Source organism: Miniopterus natalensis, chromosome 20, assembly GCF_054644295.1.
Source record: "Miniopterus natalensis isolate mMinNat1 chromosome 20, mMinNat1.hap1, whole genome shotgun sequence".
Classification (NCBI taxonomy): domain Eukaryota; kingdom Metazoa; phylum Chordata; class Mammalia; order Chiroptera; family Miniopteridae; genus Miniopterus; species Miniopterus natalensis.
The window spans coordinates 1,948,182-1,965,000 of NC_142100.1; the positions used below are offsets into that span (position 1 = coordinate 1,948,182).

Here is a 16,819-nt window from a genome sequence, read left to right on the forward strand (position 1 = left end):
TATCCTCTATCCTTACAGAAGCAAAGCCATGGCAGAAGCATCTCCTAAGAGCTACAAGGATGAGAGAAAAGACAAGGGCTAACATTGGACATTGAGCTCCTTGTGCAGAGTTCAGATTCCTCGCTCTAATTCCCTCCTGGCTGCTCCCCCTTCTCTCTCAGGCATTGGATTCACTGTGTCTTTTCCTTCATGCAGGGTTCATAGGACTACTACTGGCTGGCTTTAATTAGTGTGAGGTACTGAGCATCATTACAAGGTTGGTGGTGTAAAATTTCAGTGTTTTCAAGTACTACCATGTATTTGAAAGCCACAGGGAAGCTGGCCTTGAACTATACTGGAGCTGATTAAAACAGGCAGGAGTGGCGAATGTTCACAATGGCCTGGCCTGGCCCGGCCTCCAACCCGACCACCTCCTTTGGTGCTATGTCTTGCTTTCTTCATCTTGTTCATTTTCCCTCCGGTGATGGTTCCTCTGAAGTGGGCATCTGACAAGGAGGACAATGTTATGAGCAAGGAAAGAAGGCAAGTGGGAATACAGAATGTTCGTCCTGAGAAGCTGCCTCCGGTGGGTTTTTAAATCATGGAGGAACAAAACCAGAAGACGTTGCTCAGAGTGGTAGTAAGTGTGCATTTCTAGCTCAAAGCCTTCAGCAGTCTTCGTATTGTGCCCACATGAGGGTGAGCAGGGATTTCTTTCCATTATACTAAAGAGAGAAGAGAGACACAAGCGATCGTTTACTGAAAGGCACAGAAAGTGCTGGCATTTACTTGGGCAAAGTGCGTTGACCACAGGCAGTCAGCAGACACATTCTCTGCTCCTTATTCTGAAGCTCACCCGCCCGTTAACCGCCACTGCCCTTGAAGCTTAGGCGAAGTGCAAAGGCCCTTGACTGGCAAACTGAAAACTTGCCTCCATATGACTTGGCTAAATCGAGTTTGCCTTGTTAGAAATCAGAGTAATACTGGATTCTTAGGAGATGCTATTATGGGAGCTATTGATATAAAGAGGCAAGTAAATGGCTTAATATCTAACCTCAAAGCAGGGAACTTTGGAAAACTGGCCTGAAACACATGAATTACTCCACTTCCAGATTTAAATAGTTTTAGACAAAAGTCAGTTCTAAAAAGCAAATCAGCAAGGTGTGATGTTAGAGAAAAAAGTAAGGAGAGGGAGTGGCCAGGAAAGGTTAAATTTAAAACAAAGTATGGGGAATGAGAAGCAGCCAGGCGAAGAGCCAGAGAAGAAGAGAAAAGAACCGGGGTGAAAGTCTTGAGGTGGGAAAGATCTTGCAGGATTCCAGAAAGGGTCAGGAAACCAGGGGGTGATGAGGGGCTAGGAGCCTGGAATGAGCACATGGGCAGGAGCCAGATCCCACATGGCTTTTAAAACAGGGTAAATGTTTAAAAGTTTTCTAAGTAGAATTAGAAGTCACTAAAAAATTTAAGCAAGGGAAAGAAATGAGTTAGTTTTATGTTGTTCTGTTTTGTGTTTTAAAGATCTCTCTAGATACTGTGTGGGGACTGGCTTGTCAGTGGCGGGCGGAAGGGCAGAGTGGCAGCAGACACAGGTTACATGGCCACTGCAGGGACCTGGGCCGTAGACAGGATGACCTGGGCTGGCATGGTGGCAACAGGAGGTGAGGAGGAGGAGACCGTTTAAGGAACGTTGCCTATGTGGAATCATCATGCTCAATAGACTGGATATTTGAAATGATGGAAGGACAGAAATCAAAGATAACTCCTAAATTTTTGGTCTGAGCCCAGGAGTGGTTGGTAATGTCCTTTTTCTTTGGGGATTAGATTAGGAGGGATGAAAGCCAAATGTGCGGAGACAAAGTTGGAGAGCAGGAGAAAATCAAGAGTTCCATTTTGGATATCTTAACACTGAGATTCCTTTAATGCATCTAATTAAAAGCATCATCTACAGTCAGTTATACAGTTAAATATATGAGTCTGGAGGTCAGATGAGAGGTTAGGAATGAACACATAAAAGTGGGGGCTTTATCATAGCAATGGCATGTAAAGTCATTAGATGAATGAGCTATGCTAGGGAGAGAGCAGTAAGACAAGAACATGACCCAGAGCTCAAAAAGAGGAGAGACTTACCTTCGTGATAGACAGACAGACAGGCAGGGCACCAGCTCGGGGAGAACGGAGCTGAGAGACCCACTACAGACAGTGTGTCCCCCACTCAATGCCTAGTGCCTATCTAGAAACCACAACCAATCCGTGGGAGAAGTAAGTGAAATAATGCATAGAAAAACATTTTGTGAACGACAACTTATTATTTAATACCAATATAATTATTACCTTATTGTCTAATCTTTATTTGTGTTTACTGCTTTTCTTCTCATGAAGAGGTAAACTCCTATAGAAAAAAGGTACCATTATGTCCACTGATGGTCCTATAGCACCGATAACAAGTAATGGGTAACTAACAGGTTGACTGTTATTTTTACTATGTTCAACAGAATAACTGGCCAATGCCTGCTTCTGGTTGGCTTCTGAGAAGCCCTCTCTCAGTCCTTGCTCCTTGATGAAGTTTCACATGTGCAGGGCAGACATCAGAACACCTTAGTCCTGATGAAAGCACAGAGAAAAAGCTCAAATCAATACGAATGGGAGCAATGCTCCTCTCTTCAGGATGAGTGTGTATTTTTCTACTTTGCTTTGCCAAGAAAATTCAAAGTCACATATTAGAGTAAAACAATTCACTTGAACTAAAAGGAATAAAGGATTTAATAAAATCTCTTGTAAGAACTCTGGACTTAAGCTTACTTCTGTACGGGAAACATCAGTATGTCAGACCATCCATGATAGTAGAGCAAATGCTACTGGAGAGCTTTGTGAGAGGAAAAAAGTAAACTTTCTTATTATCCTCTGTCAGGTTGTTTTGCCTACTTATCAGTGAAGGCTTTTACTTGGTTCATATCTTGCTAAAGCCACATACAGCTTTGAGAAACAAAAAAGTAAAAGATTCTCTCACTTACATTAGAAATTCACCTTCTCATACACTTCTAAACCTCCTTCTCCACCTAAATTTCCCCAAAGCTGAGATAATAAAAAAATATTAATTTTACTGCTTAATCTTAATTCCAAAAGTAGATAAAAAGCACTAACAAAAAATTACAGGCCAATATCTCTGATGAACATAGATGCAAAATCCTCAACAAAATACTAGCAAACTGAATCTAGCAATATATTAAAAGGCTCATATACAATGATTTATTCCTGGGATGCAAGGTTGGTACAATATCCACAAATCAATTAAAGTGATACACCACATAAACAAAATTAAGGATAAAAAATCACATGATCATATCAATAGATTCAGAAAAATATTTGACAATACCCAGCACCCAATTATGATAAAAACTCTCAGCAAAGCATGTTTAAAGGGAACATACCTCAACATAATAAACATATGACAAACCCACAGCCAACAGCATACTCAATGGGAAAAAACTTAAAGCATTTCCCTTAAGATCAGGAACAAGCCAAGGATGTCCTCTTTCACACTTTTATTCAATATAGTCCTGGAAGTCCTAGGAACAGCCATCAGACAAGAAAAATAAATAAAAGATTTCCAACTGGAAAGGAACAAGTTACAGGGTTATTATTTGCAGATGACATAATACTGTGTATAGGGGACCCTAAAGACTCCACCAAAAACTACTAGAACTGATAAATAAATTCAATAAAATATCAGGATACAAAATAAATATTCAGAAATCAGTTACAATAGCCTAGATATGGCTAGTTCATTATACACCATTAATGAACTATCAGAAATAGAAACTAAGAAAATAATCCCATTTACAATAGCATCCAAAAAATAAAATACCTAGGAGAAATTTAACCACTGAGGGGAAAAAAACTGTTCTCAGAAAATTATAAGACACTGAAGAATGAAATTGAAGAAAATATAAATAAATAGAAGCATATACCATGGTCACAGATAAGAAGAATTAACATTGTCAAAATGTCCATACTACCCAAACAAATCTATAGATTCAATGCAATGCCTACTCAAATATCAATGGTGTATTTCACAGAACTAGAACAAATAATCTGAAACTTTATATGGAACCATAAAATACCCTAAATAGCGACAGCAATCTTGAGAAAGAAGAAAAAAGTTAGAGGAACCACATTTCCTGATATCAAACTATACTCAAATCCATAGTAGTCAAAACAGCATGGCACTGGCATTAAAACAGACATGTAGATTAATTGAACAAAATAGAGAGCCCAGAAATAAATCCACACTTATATGGTGAATTAATATTTGACAAAAGAAGCAAGAACATACAATGAGGTAAAGACAATCTATTCAATAAATGGGGTTGGAAAAAATGGACAGGTACCTGCAAAAAATGAAACTAAACAACCTTCCTACACTATATATAAGAATAAACTCACAATGGATTAAAGACTTAAACACAACACTCAAATCCATAAAACTCCTAAAAAAGAAAACATAGGCAGTAAAGTCTCAGCTATTTCCTTAGGGCATGTTTTTTTTCTGATATATTTCCTCTGGCAAGGGAAACATAAAAAGAAATAAACAAATGGAACTATATCAAAATAAAAAGGTTTTGCACAGCAAAGGAAAGCATCAGCAAAACAGAAAGACAATCTACTGAATGGGAGAATGTATTCACGAAAACGTCCAATAAGGAGTTAATATCCAAAATTCATGACGAACTCATACATCTCAAAAAAACAATAAAATTTTAAAAATGGGCAGAGAACCTGAATAGACAGTTCCCCAAAGAAGACATACAGATACCAAGAGACATATGAAAAGATGGTCAACGTCACTAATCATCAGAAAGATGAAAATTAAAAGCACATCTGTCAGAATGATTATCATCAATAAATAAACCAATAACAAGTGTTGGTGAGGATGTGGAGAAAAGGGAGCCCGCATGTTCTGTTGGTGGGAATGCAGACTGATGCAGCTACTGTGGGAAAATGTGCGGAGGGTCCTCAAAAATTAAAATGGAATTGCCATTTGACCCACTCATTTCAGGTGTGGATGTATGTACAAAAATACAAAACAATAATTTGAAATAATATATGTACCCGTATATTCATTGCAGCATTGTTTACCATAGCCTAGATATGGAAGCAACTCAACTGCCCATCAATAGACGAGTGGTTAAAAAGTGGTGGTATAAATATACAATGGAATATTACTCGGCCTTAAAAAAATGAAATCTTAACATTTGAAACAGCATAAGTCACTCAGAGAAAGACAAATACCACATAATTTCACTTATATGTGGAATCTAAATAACAATATAAACAAACAGACAAAACAGAAACAGACTCATAGATACAGAGCACAGGCTGATAGTTGCCAGAGGAAAGGAGGGTTGGGGGATGGGTGAAAAAGGTGAAGGGGTTGAGAAGTACAGATTGGTAGTTACAGATAGTCACAGGGATGTAAGTGCAGCAGGAGAAATTTCGTCAATAATATTGTAATAAGTATGTATTGTTGCAGGTGGATACTGGAAATATAAGGGGTGACACTTTGCAAAGTTTATGATTGTCTTACCACTATGATGTACACCTGAAACTAATACAAAATTATATTGATTGAAAACTGTAATCGAAAAAGATATATAAAAAATTTTGTTTAAATCTTTACTGATCAAAGAGGAAGAGGCTTAGAGGTTAAGCTATATCATCAGAAAACAGTTGAATGTGCTTTGAAAACATATTTTTGGAAGATGCACACTACTCTACTTCCCCCCTCATGAGAAACAAAATCCCATGACAGCACCAGCACTGTGAGGCCTAGACTTGGAACTGGAAGGGACATCAACCTGACACAAAGTTTTCTAGACTTATAATCAAAGAGAATCCTAATTTGTTGGCTATGGGACCTTAGACAAATTATTTCTCTGTGCCTACCTTTTTTCATCCTAAGGATGGATAGATATCACTTACCCTGCATGGTTCTTGTGAGGTTCAGATACAAACCACAAAATGCTGGTACAAAGCGTTGTGGAAGATAAAGGACAGGAGACAAGCAAGCAAAACCCAGGTGCCTGTTTCCTCCTCCTGTGGCGGCCATAAGGATTCAGGGACCACAGGGGGACACAGTAATGACAACACATGATAGTTTTGAACTCTTACTATATTTAGGACACTGAGAGAAGTACTGTCATGAAAATTAAGACGTTTTCCTAAAGTCACTGAGCAGAAAATAGTGGAGCTGGAATTCATACCCAGGCACTTGGACTCCGGAATTCCTGGTCTTCCCGCTGCAATATCCTGACTCATGGGTACAGGGAAAACAGGTACATGGAACCCAGGATACTTGAGTTCTATTGTTCATTTCCCACAAATTATTTTGCCCTGGGGAAATCAACTAATTTATCTGACCCTCAGTCTTCCCAATTGTAAAATGGGGATGCTGGACACTATTGAATTGCTAAGGTCATGTCTCTTCTTTTGTCCTATAGGCCTGTGATTTCTTTTTCAGTTATTATTATTATTTAATCCTCACTTGAGGATATTTTTATAGATTTTAGAGAGAGAAAGGGAGGACGAGAGAGGGAAACATCGATATGAGAGAGAAACAGCCTCCCCATAGGAGCCCCAGATAAGAATTGAACCCACAACCTTTCTGGTGCACAGGACAATACTCAACCAACTGAGCCACCTGGCCAGGTTACTTTTTCAGGTTTATTGAGATATAATTGAGGTATAACATTGTATTAACTTAAAGTATACAACATAATAATTTGATGCATGCATACATTGTGAAAAGATTACCATAATAAGCTTAGTTAACACCCATCATTCATATAGTTACAAAATGTTTGTGTGTATAACGAGAACTTTTAAGATCTACTCTCTCAGCAACTTTAAAATATACAATACAGTATTGTTAACTATAGTCTTCATGTTGTACATCCCCAGAACTTGAAGGCTGTACCTTCTGTTTGTGGTCCTATAATTTATGCTCCTTTTAATCAGTTAAAGTCATTCAGCTTTTCAAAACTCATATATTGTCTGGGTGACAGAATAGAAACTATGAAAGTCTGTAAGAAAGGTTAAAACAAAACAAAACCCTAGTTCTACCTCAAAGTTCCCAAAATGAAAGGAAGTGGTGTTTTTCAGACATAATGGGACATTGTACAGTGCTTCTCCATCTCAGTCTAGACAGAGTTTCCTGCTGCACTGAGACATGAAAGACTTTACAGTATGGATGCCAAGGGAAAGTGATGGATCTGAAGTGATGAGAGAAGACCTCAAAGAAGCTGAGGCCACAGTCACAGCCCCACCGTGATAACCAGTCATCACATACCCATTGCACCCGGGGAAAACGGACTGCTGCTTACAGAGGGAAGGCAGCACTCATGGGGCAAGGCCATGACTGGAAGCCAAATCCAACCCTAACATGCTGGTCCTTTCCTTTAGCTTCCTGTTTAATAGCATCACGAAGAACTCAAAAGATCAGATTTTCTTGATTCAAAATGGTTAGGCCTCAAATTTCAAGGTGTAAAATGATGGTGTCTCCTCTTAAACAGTAAAGTCCGGTAAGAAAGGGCTGAGGAAAGCCCCGTCATGGCTCCCCTCTAAACCACTGGAGCATCAAGTTACATAATACTTTTATTATAGTGTGGAATGCATGTCCCCAGGGTACTCCTTTGGGTTCAACTACACTGACAATTCAATTCTCAGTAAATGAATGCTAATTAAAACACTAGGGGAAGGACCTTCATAACTGAACAATGAGAAAAATGCAGCATACATTTGTTTAAAGGTGCTTGCAAGCTGACTTTAGGAATCAAAAATTGATCTCTAGGAGCTCATAGGCAAAACCAGGTCTGAAAAGCCTTTCCTACTTAGCCTGTGTGTTAAATCTGCATCTTTTTTTTCTCTTGCCTTTTTGGTAACTGCCATCCTAAGAGGATGAAGTGATCTCTCATTATTGTTTTCATTTGCATTTCAACAGGTGTAATTTTTAAAAATTTTTTATTGAATTTATTGTGGTGACATTGTTTAATAGAATTATGTAGGTTTCAATCTGCATCTTGAGTAGGGGTTGTTTTAAAGCTTTGTGGGGGTCTAAGTCTCACCTTCACATTTGTCTCTTGAAAAATGTTTTTGAGTATGTTTCTCAATCCTAGATTCTGTGAAATGTAGGCCAGAGTGGAACCAATGGTGTGGAAGCCTATTTCTGATTTACTCTCAGACAGGTAGCTGTGATCTCTCTAAATTAAAGTCTCTAGGAGGGAATACTCTTTGACACACCGATGCTTTCATAAAGCTGTAGAATTAGATAATGCCAAGGTTAGAAGCATTCAGAAGCAAGCTTCTGGTTTAGGGTAAAGAATGTTTAATTCTAATCTTAGCCTCACCAATAATTCTAAGACAGGATGTAAATAATTTAGCCCTGATCCTGATTACAGAGTTAAGCCTATTTGATGAAAAAATGAGATATTACATTTTAAAATAACTTTATATATAAAACTATCTTCAGTAGCTGGATGAGTCTAGCATAAATAATATGAGCCTTTTATTTATTTTTCTAATTCAGATGGCTCTGGTACATACATATATTTTAGTAGGCATATTATTAGTAAAATATAAGTTATCCTACAATACAAAATGTTTGCTTCATCCCACACAATGTCTAATTTTTATACTAGTCCCCAACCCCAGTTGCTAACATAATTGTATTGACTGTCAAGCCTCTCAGTTTCTACATTTCCTTTGGCTCTTCCTTTCTAGTAATAGTTAATTTCAAAAGCTCCAGGATTGTATTAAATCCAACCTATTCAGTGTCCTTAAGGATCTATGGGAAAAACAAATTCTATAACCTCTTTCTAAGCCTAAAAACTTTTATGAGTAAATTCTGTGCAATCTGAATTCTTTGATTGTGAAAAAATGTCCCCAAAACCACCCATTGGGAGGCCTCCCATACACTTACTAATCCAGCCCAGCTCAGAGGCCTTGACAGCTCCAGCCGAGCTGCTGAGACACCCCTTATGAATATGCAAAGACAATCTTTCACTTACAAAAGAAACTGATATACCCATTATGGCCTGCGGTTAATCAAACCTCCATTCACTTCCCTCTGCTTTGAGAACACTCATCAAGAAAATGTGTTGCTAAGCAAACTTAGCGGTAAGAACCCGGTTCTCATAAAAATGATTGCCTAGAGGCCAGCTTGCCTAGAAGTAAGGACCCAGGATATTTCCAGCTTCTAATTTGATTTCCTATAAAATCTAAGCTCATCATTCAGTTAAAGAAAGATTTGAAGGTTGCTCACACATTTCTCATTTTAACAAGTTAGAGTTTACACACACACATATGCACACACTCACTCCTACCAGGCCCTTCCACTTGCTCCTGTCACTGCTTCTTGGAAAACATCCAAGTTTAGGCCAAGGAAATGCACAATAGAGAAGCCGCTGATTTTCCAAGCATCTGGTGAATTCACAACTTTCACTGAACCTTACATAATGTAACATCAATATTCATTATTTTAGAAAATTCAGAATTTATTTAGGGCACAAACTGATATATAAAAGAGTTCTTCAAAGAATCAAATATTTCAAAAACTCAATTGGTGATGGATAGCTTTCTTATCAAAGACAAAGGACTGCATCCATGCTGAAGAACAGGTGTGTACCTTCAACATCAATTTTTCACAAAAACATTCTAAATAATCACTCTGTGTACATGTAAAAATATTTTAAAATTTTGACAATTAGAGCTTCAATTTAGATTGGTGGGTTTTTGCTTCCTTTTAGATGCAATTCTAAATTGCATCTGTACCACAAATAATTCCTAGGATATTCCTGTTCTAATGGTTTGTTAATTTAAGAAGAAGACTTTTTAACATGATTTCCATAGATATCTATCTTAGTTATTCCCACCTCCCCAAGGAAACACTCTGAAGAGAAAACAGAAAGGACATTACATAACAAACTCTTAATGAGTACACAGGAGTAGAAATTCACATCCTAGTTTTGCAACTAATTTTCAGTGCAACCTTAAAAGATCACTCAAAACTCCCTGTGCCTTGGATTCCATCGCTCCAGAATGGAGACTAGCACTTCCCACAGCACCAGAGGAGACTTAATCCTGCCCACACAGTAGTTTAGTGTCTTTCATAACTACCTGGATCATCAGAGTCTGTCTAGGTTAGTCAAAACCTCGGTTTTGAAGTATCTAAGAACTGATTTCCTCCAATAAGTGGTGGGTCCAGTGGTCTGAATTGCCATTCCAGTCAACATTTTCAATCTTCCACTTGAAGAAAGAATCCAAGGAGATGTGACAGTTCTCAGGCATTTGGAAATTGTATTATGGTCAAAATAATAAAAAAGGGTAACATCTGATTTATTAAGCTTGTTTTTGAAAAATTAGTATTCTAGATTGTGGGTGTAGATTATAGATTGTCATATAATGTTTATATTTACTTGCTTTATTCCAAATAAAATTGCTTTTACCCTTTACTAGACTTTTTTTCATATAATAAATTTGATTATAAAGTTATGTGTTTGCCCTCAAACTAGTCTGTTTTGGTATAAATATTATTTAATATGAGCTAGGACATAACAACAACAATTGCCCTCTAAGACTTTTTAGCTCCACTCAACTTTGCACTTCTTGAGGATGGGACTTGTGTGATGTTTTAATCTGTATCCCTGGCACAGTATTTGGCACATGTAAGGTTCAAATTAATCAATTTTGATTAAAAAATAAATAAATAAATAAATAGCTTGCTTATGTAATATTTTACATCAGTTTGATGGTGACCATTTGTCAGTGCTTCTCAGAGTGTGGTCCCCAATCATCTGAGGACTTGTCAAGAGCTAAGAGTCCCAAGCCCTACCAGAGGCCCACTGAATCCCAGTCTTTCTTGGTAGGGACCAGAAATCTCTAATTTCAAAAAACTCCTGGGTGGTTCTTGGGCAGATTTCTGTTAGAGAACCTCTGCTTTGCTTTTTTTTTGTCTAAAAAGCATAATTTTTCGCTATGTTGGAACTCTTCAGTCAACATGAAACAAAAGGCTATTCTCATACGTGAGAAACTCAAGTTCCAAAGCTTTCATTCTCATACTTGGTCTGAGGACTCATATTTTTTATTCCAAAAGCCGTCAGCAATGCCAATGCCTAGGTGACTATTTGCTGCTAAATCCATCTCTAATACCAGATGCATGAAAGCAGTTTCTATTATATCTGTTTTGCCATCCAATTGACATGGGTTGGTTGATCAGTTAATGTTTTCCAATAAAAAAGAGCTAATAGACCTTTGAGTCAAGTGTGTGTGTGTGTATACGTGTGTATGTTCTCATGTGTGTGTATTTAAATGTTTGATTTTCTTTTGTTTTCCTTTATTCAGGTAATTTATCAGCTTGCAACTAGTCAAGTATTTCTTCTTAATAGCATAGGTCATGCTTACTTTTTCAGCCTACTGTTGGCATCTAAAGCTCCTATCTTCTCAGACCATTTGTGTATGACCTCTACCCACTTTTCTACATCTATGGAAAAAGTTCCTTGTGGGGCACTTGTGGTTTTTTATATTCAGTCATAAGTAAAACATCTGAAAGAACAAGCTAATGAACACGTGGGTCTAAATTCCTGAAAGATATCTTCCTCAGGGTCACCATGACATAGCTCTATGAAGAAGCCCTCCTCTAATCACCGTTGATGTGAATCAGTGTCTCATCAAAGCCTTCAGTGAAGTTTTTCATCCATGCTCTTTTTCTTATAATTGACATGTCTGGCACTTCTGTGAACATTGTAGTTACAGCTGCTGTAACATGACAAATTTTTTGAGGGTGGTAAGTGATGGCATGTCTTTAAAATTTTTTTCTTTTATTTTACCCTTGATCTCTCCCAAGAACATCAGGAAAAGTCCAAGTTAAGATGCTTAATTCTATGCAGGTGACAGTATAGGGATGTGAATTAGCAATTAAGTATAATTCTGTCTCTCAGAACTCAAAGGTCCAGAGAATTAAAATTGATGATGGGAGAGAGGGGCACACTGAGTAACCCCAGCATATTTGCTGGGACATCAGCTCTTCCAGGCCCACCTCTGGGCCTCTGGAGAGCTCACATATTCTCCCTGAGGGCCAAGGGTCCCTTCGGAAGTGCTGATCAGTCACTCCTTTACTTTATGGTCTGCATTCTGGGTGCCCTGGGATTTGATAATTTCACTTATTAATCATCACTGTTATTGACTTGCTCTATTCTATGAGTCCCTTGATTATGCAGTTATTTTGGTCCTTATATGTTCTGGACTATTTCAAAATTTATACAATACAAATTGAATTGGAAATAGAACAAAGGTAGAAGGGTTCTCCCTTTCCCAGAATTACAATATTTTTATTAAGCTCAAAACAAAACATCATTCTATCTAGGTCTCCTATTGTGCCCCTGCTATAAAAATTACTTCATTTTATTTGAATTTTCAGTGTTTTTTTCCTCCATGAAATTATATCCACCAAAGAACAACATTTTTAAAAACTTGCAACTGGTTTTCTCTGACTTGTGTCAGACAGGAATGTGAATGTGAGCACCCCAAGACCAGGGCTCTCAGCTCCCCATCAACTTGGGCCCTGGCCAAGAACAGTAGAGTGACTGTCCCCTCCGAGGTGTCCTAATTGTAGAGCCAGCTCTAACCTGTCTGCTAACTGCTCCTCTTCTATTAGACACTGAGGAAATGAGAGTTCAGCAACCAGCCCAGAAAGGACCAAGTGCCCTAATGCAGCTCCCTTCCAGAGCCTTTGCTTTGTATGACTTAGCCAGATCTGCCAGAGATGAAATTGAGACCCCTCTAGATGCTCAGTAAAATTGCTAATTAAATCAGAGAAACTAAACAGGATCTAGTGCATGTCTCTAATGCAGCTGGCCCTAGGGAAGCAGTGAATGTCAGCAAGCAGTTCAAGGCAACTCTGTAATATTCATTTCATGTTGCTTAAATATGTTAAAAGGACCAAGCTTACTGGCTTCTGGTACTTGACAAACCAGACTACTCTTGGGTCATATCTGAACAGACAGCTGTGTCTGAGTGTGCCAGGGAAAGCCTTCCCACGCAATCAAGTAAAGTTAGCACAAATTTCCCAGACTAGCTAAGAAGTGGTATTACAGCCAGTCCCATAAAACAGTGGTGGCAAGTTATGCGTATTGTTGATTCTTTCATGCACACAGTGGTTCTTTCACCCATTTTTTATTCATTTGTCACTCAATGATTATTTATAGAGTTCTAATCTGGGTCTTACCTGCTAGGCACATAGTTAGTGACCAATTCTGACCATGCTTGTATTTTCTCATGTATCAGTCAGAACCTTTCCTAAAAAACCTACAGGATGCAATTCTTTTTTTTTTTTTTAATATATTTTTATTGATTTTAAAGAGAGAGGGAGAGAGAGAGAGAAAAACATCAATGATGAGAGAGTCACTGATCTGCTGCCTCCTGCACAACCCCTGCTGGGGATCGAGCCTGCAACCCAGGCATATGTCCTGACCCAGAATCGAACTGGGATCTCCTGGATCATAGGTCGATACTCAACCACCGAGCCATGCTGGCCAAGCTGCAGGATGCAATCCTTGATGATAAAACAAGACTGTCATAATTATTTAATTTTTTAACTCTATAATAAAGGGGAAGAATGAGTGAAGCATTCAAAGTCAAGTAGAAGTTTCAATCTAAGCCAGGAATGGAGTTAAGCTGCCTAACATCTAACCTAGTCTTGCTTCTCCTTGTCACCAGAGGGAGTTTGTATGAAAATAAGATTCTTGGGGATCCAAAATGGTAGTAGAGTAGATGGAAGTTACACTCATGTCCTCCCAAGGCCATATCAAAACTACAAATAAATTAAAAACAATCAACCTGGAGCACCATCTGAAGACCAATTGAACAGAAGTCTTATTATAACTAAGAATATACAGATGAAGCCAGGACGAGACTGCAAGGAAAGGCAGAGAAAATAAAAAGGCTGGCCCTGCACCCACATGTGGCAGTTGAGAATCTGGAGGGATATCACGGTTGCAGAGGGCCCCGCATGAGGAGCAAGGGATCTCAACCCTATGCTGGACTGTCCAGCCCAGAGTACCAGAGCCCAGAGGAGGAGCTCACATAACATCTGGTTGTGAAAATCAGAGGTGATTCCATCCGCCAGGGTGAGAGGAGAGATTCCTGGAAATCCAGATGACCTTTTAAAGGGCCAATGGACAAAATCTCACTGGCAGAAACTCACCTGGGCCTCTGATGATGGGATGGTGCCTCTAAGGGGACTGAAATCACACAGGGAGCAATTGGGTAGTGTGTCTTCCGGGTGAGGGCTGGAGAGAGAGTCACCAATGTCTCTGTGCTGAGTCCCTCTCCCATACCACCCACAGATGCCATCTGTCCTTGGTCAAGCGCTCCCCAACATTTGGCATTTACCTGGGTAGATGAGCTAACCCCAACCTGGCAACTCCCTGAGCCCTAGCCCTACCAAGCTCGCACCCCTTGGAGGGATTATCTCTCTATGGCCAGGCTGAGCCAATGTTCAGTCTTTCTTGAAAAATTCTTGAGTACATACAGGCAAACTCAGGGGGTGCCAGGGTCACAACGGTAGAGCCTGAGTGTGGCTTTTGGAAGAGGACCATTTTTCCCAAGTTCCCGACAGATGTCACTGTTCCTGTGTTGCCCACTCCCCTACAACTTCAGCTTAGGGAGATAGTCTAGTCCCACCTTACTGAAGAGTTGAGGCCCCACCCTGCCAAACTCACACCTTGCAGAAGAATCTCTGGCTGCAGCCAGCCTGGGACTGTATTGCAGTCCTTGTTGAAAAACTGGTGAGGAAATTCAGGCAAACTCAGTGGGAGCTAGAGACACACAGAATGAGACTGTGTTATGTTTAGAGCCCTCCTTCTAAATCTTAATCTGTTTTAGCCTGATGAACTCTTCTGACTCTACCCAGGCAATTCCCTGAGACCCTGCCTCACAGCAAAAATCCACAGGCTCCAGGCAGGTGGCAGCTGGCCTTGCTGGACCCTGACACTTTTGCTAAGTGGCCTCACACTCAACACCAGGGCCAAATTTGAATCTGTATTAAGATGGTAAACACCATTTGCCCCTACCTAGTGAGTCCTTGAGAATATGCCTCAAACAACTCATGTACTACTTGAAGCTCTTTCAGTGGCTGAGCCTAAGAAGGAGCTAAATGGTGGCAGTGGATCTTGGGGTGCCTTGAGCCTTTTATTGACTAGCTTAGGCCCAGGACTGGTGGCACCTGGCCTTGGTATGCAGTTTAGCTTCTCCCATGTGTCCCTAAGCCCAGGAGAGACACTGACCAAAAGTGGAATGCCTTGTAGATCCTAACAAGTAGCCCAAAACCAGTCACAGACAGCATCTGACATTGACCAGCACCTGAGTTCCTCCCAAGAGGCCCCAGAGCCAACATACCAGGGGGCTGACTTCAGACCATATGACAACACAACCACATTAGCTCCACAAGCGGCAAACCAAAAAGGAGGTCTTGACAGGCACCAGAACCTGATGAAGCAATTTCCAGGTCATGGGATCAGCCCTAGTACAGCAGCTTGTACACTAGGACGTGTCCTCAGAGTCAGCCAGCCAACAACAAATAAGACTCCACTACAACAGGAGAGCTCTCATGACGGATACAAGAGACATTCCTGGAGCACCAAGCTCAGGTAACTGGGGAGGCTGCATCATTGAGTGACACAGGACATGCACTTCATAAGACCATCTTACCCAGGCTAGGAGATTTAACAGGTCTACCTAATACATAAAACCAGATACAGAAAGGTAGCCAAAATTGGAAAACAAAGAAGCATGCTTCAAATGAAAGAACAAGAGAAATTTCCAGGAAAATAAATAAATAAATGAAATGGAGGGGAGTAATCCACCAGATACAGGATTCAAAACAACAGTTACAGGAAGCTCAAAACCTTAGTAAGAACATCAACAGCATTAAAAAAAGACATAGAACCCTAGCTGGGTTTGCTCAGTGGTTAGAGCATCGGCCCTCAGACTGAAGGGTCTCAGGTTCAGTTCCAGCCAAGGACATGTACCTCGGTTGCAGGCTCAGTCCCTGGTCCAGATCAGGGCAAGTGCAAGTGGCAACCAATCGACGTGTCTCTTTCACATCAGTGTTTCTGTCTGTCTCTCTCCCTTCCACTCTCTCTGAAAAGCAATGGAAAAAATATCCTTGGGTGAGAATTACAAAAAAAAAAAAGACAAAGAACTCATAAAAAATAGTACTCATAAATGAAGACTACAATAACTGAAACAAAGAATAGAGCAGAATAAGCCAACAGAAGATTAGATTATCAAATCAGTGATCAGGAGGAGAGGTAACAGAAAACACCCAATCAAAGCAGCAAAAAGGAAAAGCAATTTTAAAATAAGGAGGATAGTTTAAGGAACCTCTAGGACAACATCCAGTGGAACGACACCTGTATTGTAGGGGTGCCAGAAGAAGAAGAGAGAATGGCACCTTGTAAAGTAGGTTAGTTTCTGGAGCTATGTTGTTAGACCCGTCGATCCTCATAGCAACCCCATGAGGCACACTGATAGGCATTCATTTATTTCTTTCATTGTTCATTCATTGTTTTCGTTACTTTTATTTTCCTTTCCTTTATTCTGTCAGTAGATGAGCATTGTTGATCATCTCCCTGTTCTGGGCCCTGTTACTCTATTGTCCTGTACTCTCCAAAATGGTAGCCCCTCACCAAGGGGAGCCACTGAAATAAATAAAATACAATAAAATAAAATATACTTTCCAGTCTTTCTATGATGAATATTGGGGCAAGGGAGATGAGGAGGATGAGCA

At 39.7% G+C, this 16,819-nt stretch overlaps 1 long non-coding RNA gene and 1 pseudogene across 1 annotated transcript in view; one reads left to right on the top strand and one right to left on the bottom strand.

Annotated features, from left to right (window-relative positions):
• LOC107534113 (uncharacterized) overlaps positions 1-16,819 on the bottom strand; it is a 278,218-nt gene that overhangs the window by 161,530 nt on the left and 99,869 nt on the right. The window lies entirely within an intron of this gene.
• The window catches only part of LOC107534110 (small ribosomal subunit protein mS35-like), an 88,307-nt pseudogene continuing 71,951 nt past the window's right edge, over positions 464-16,819 (top strand).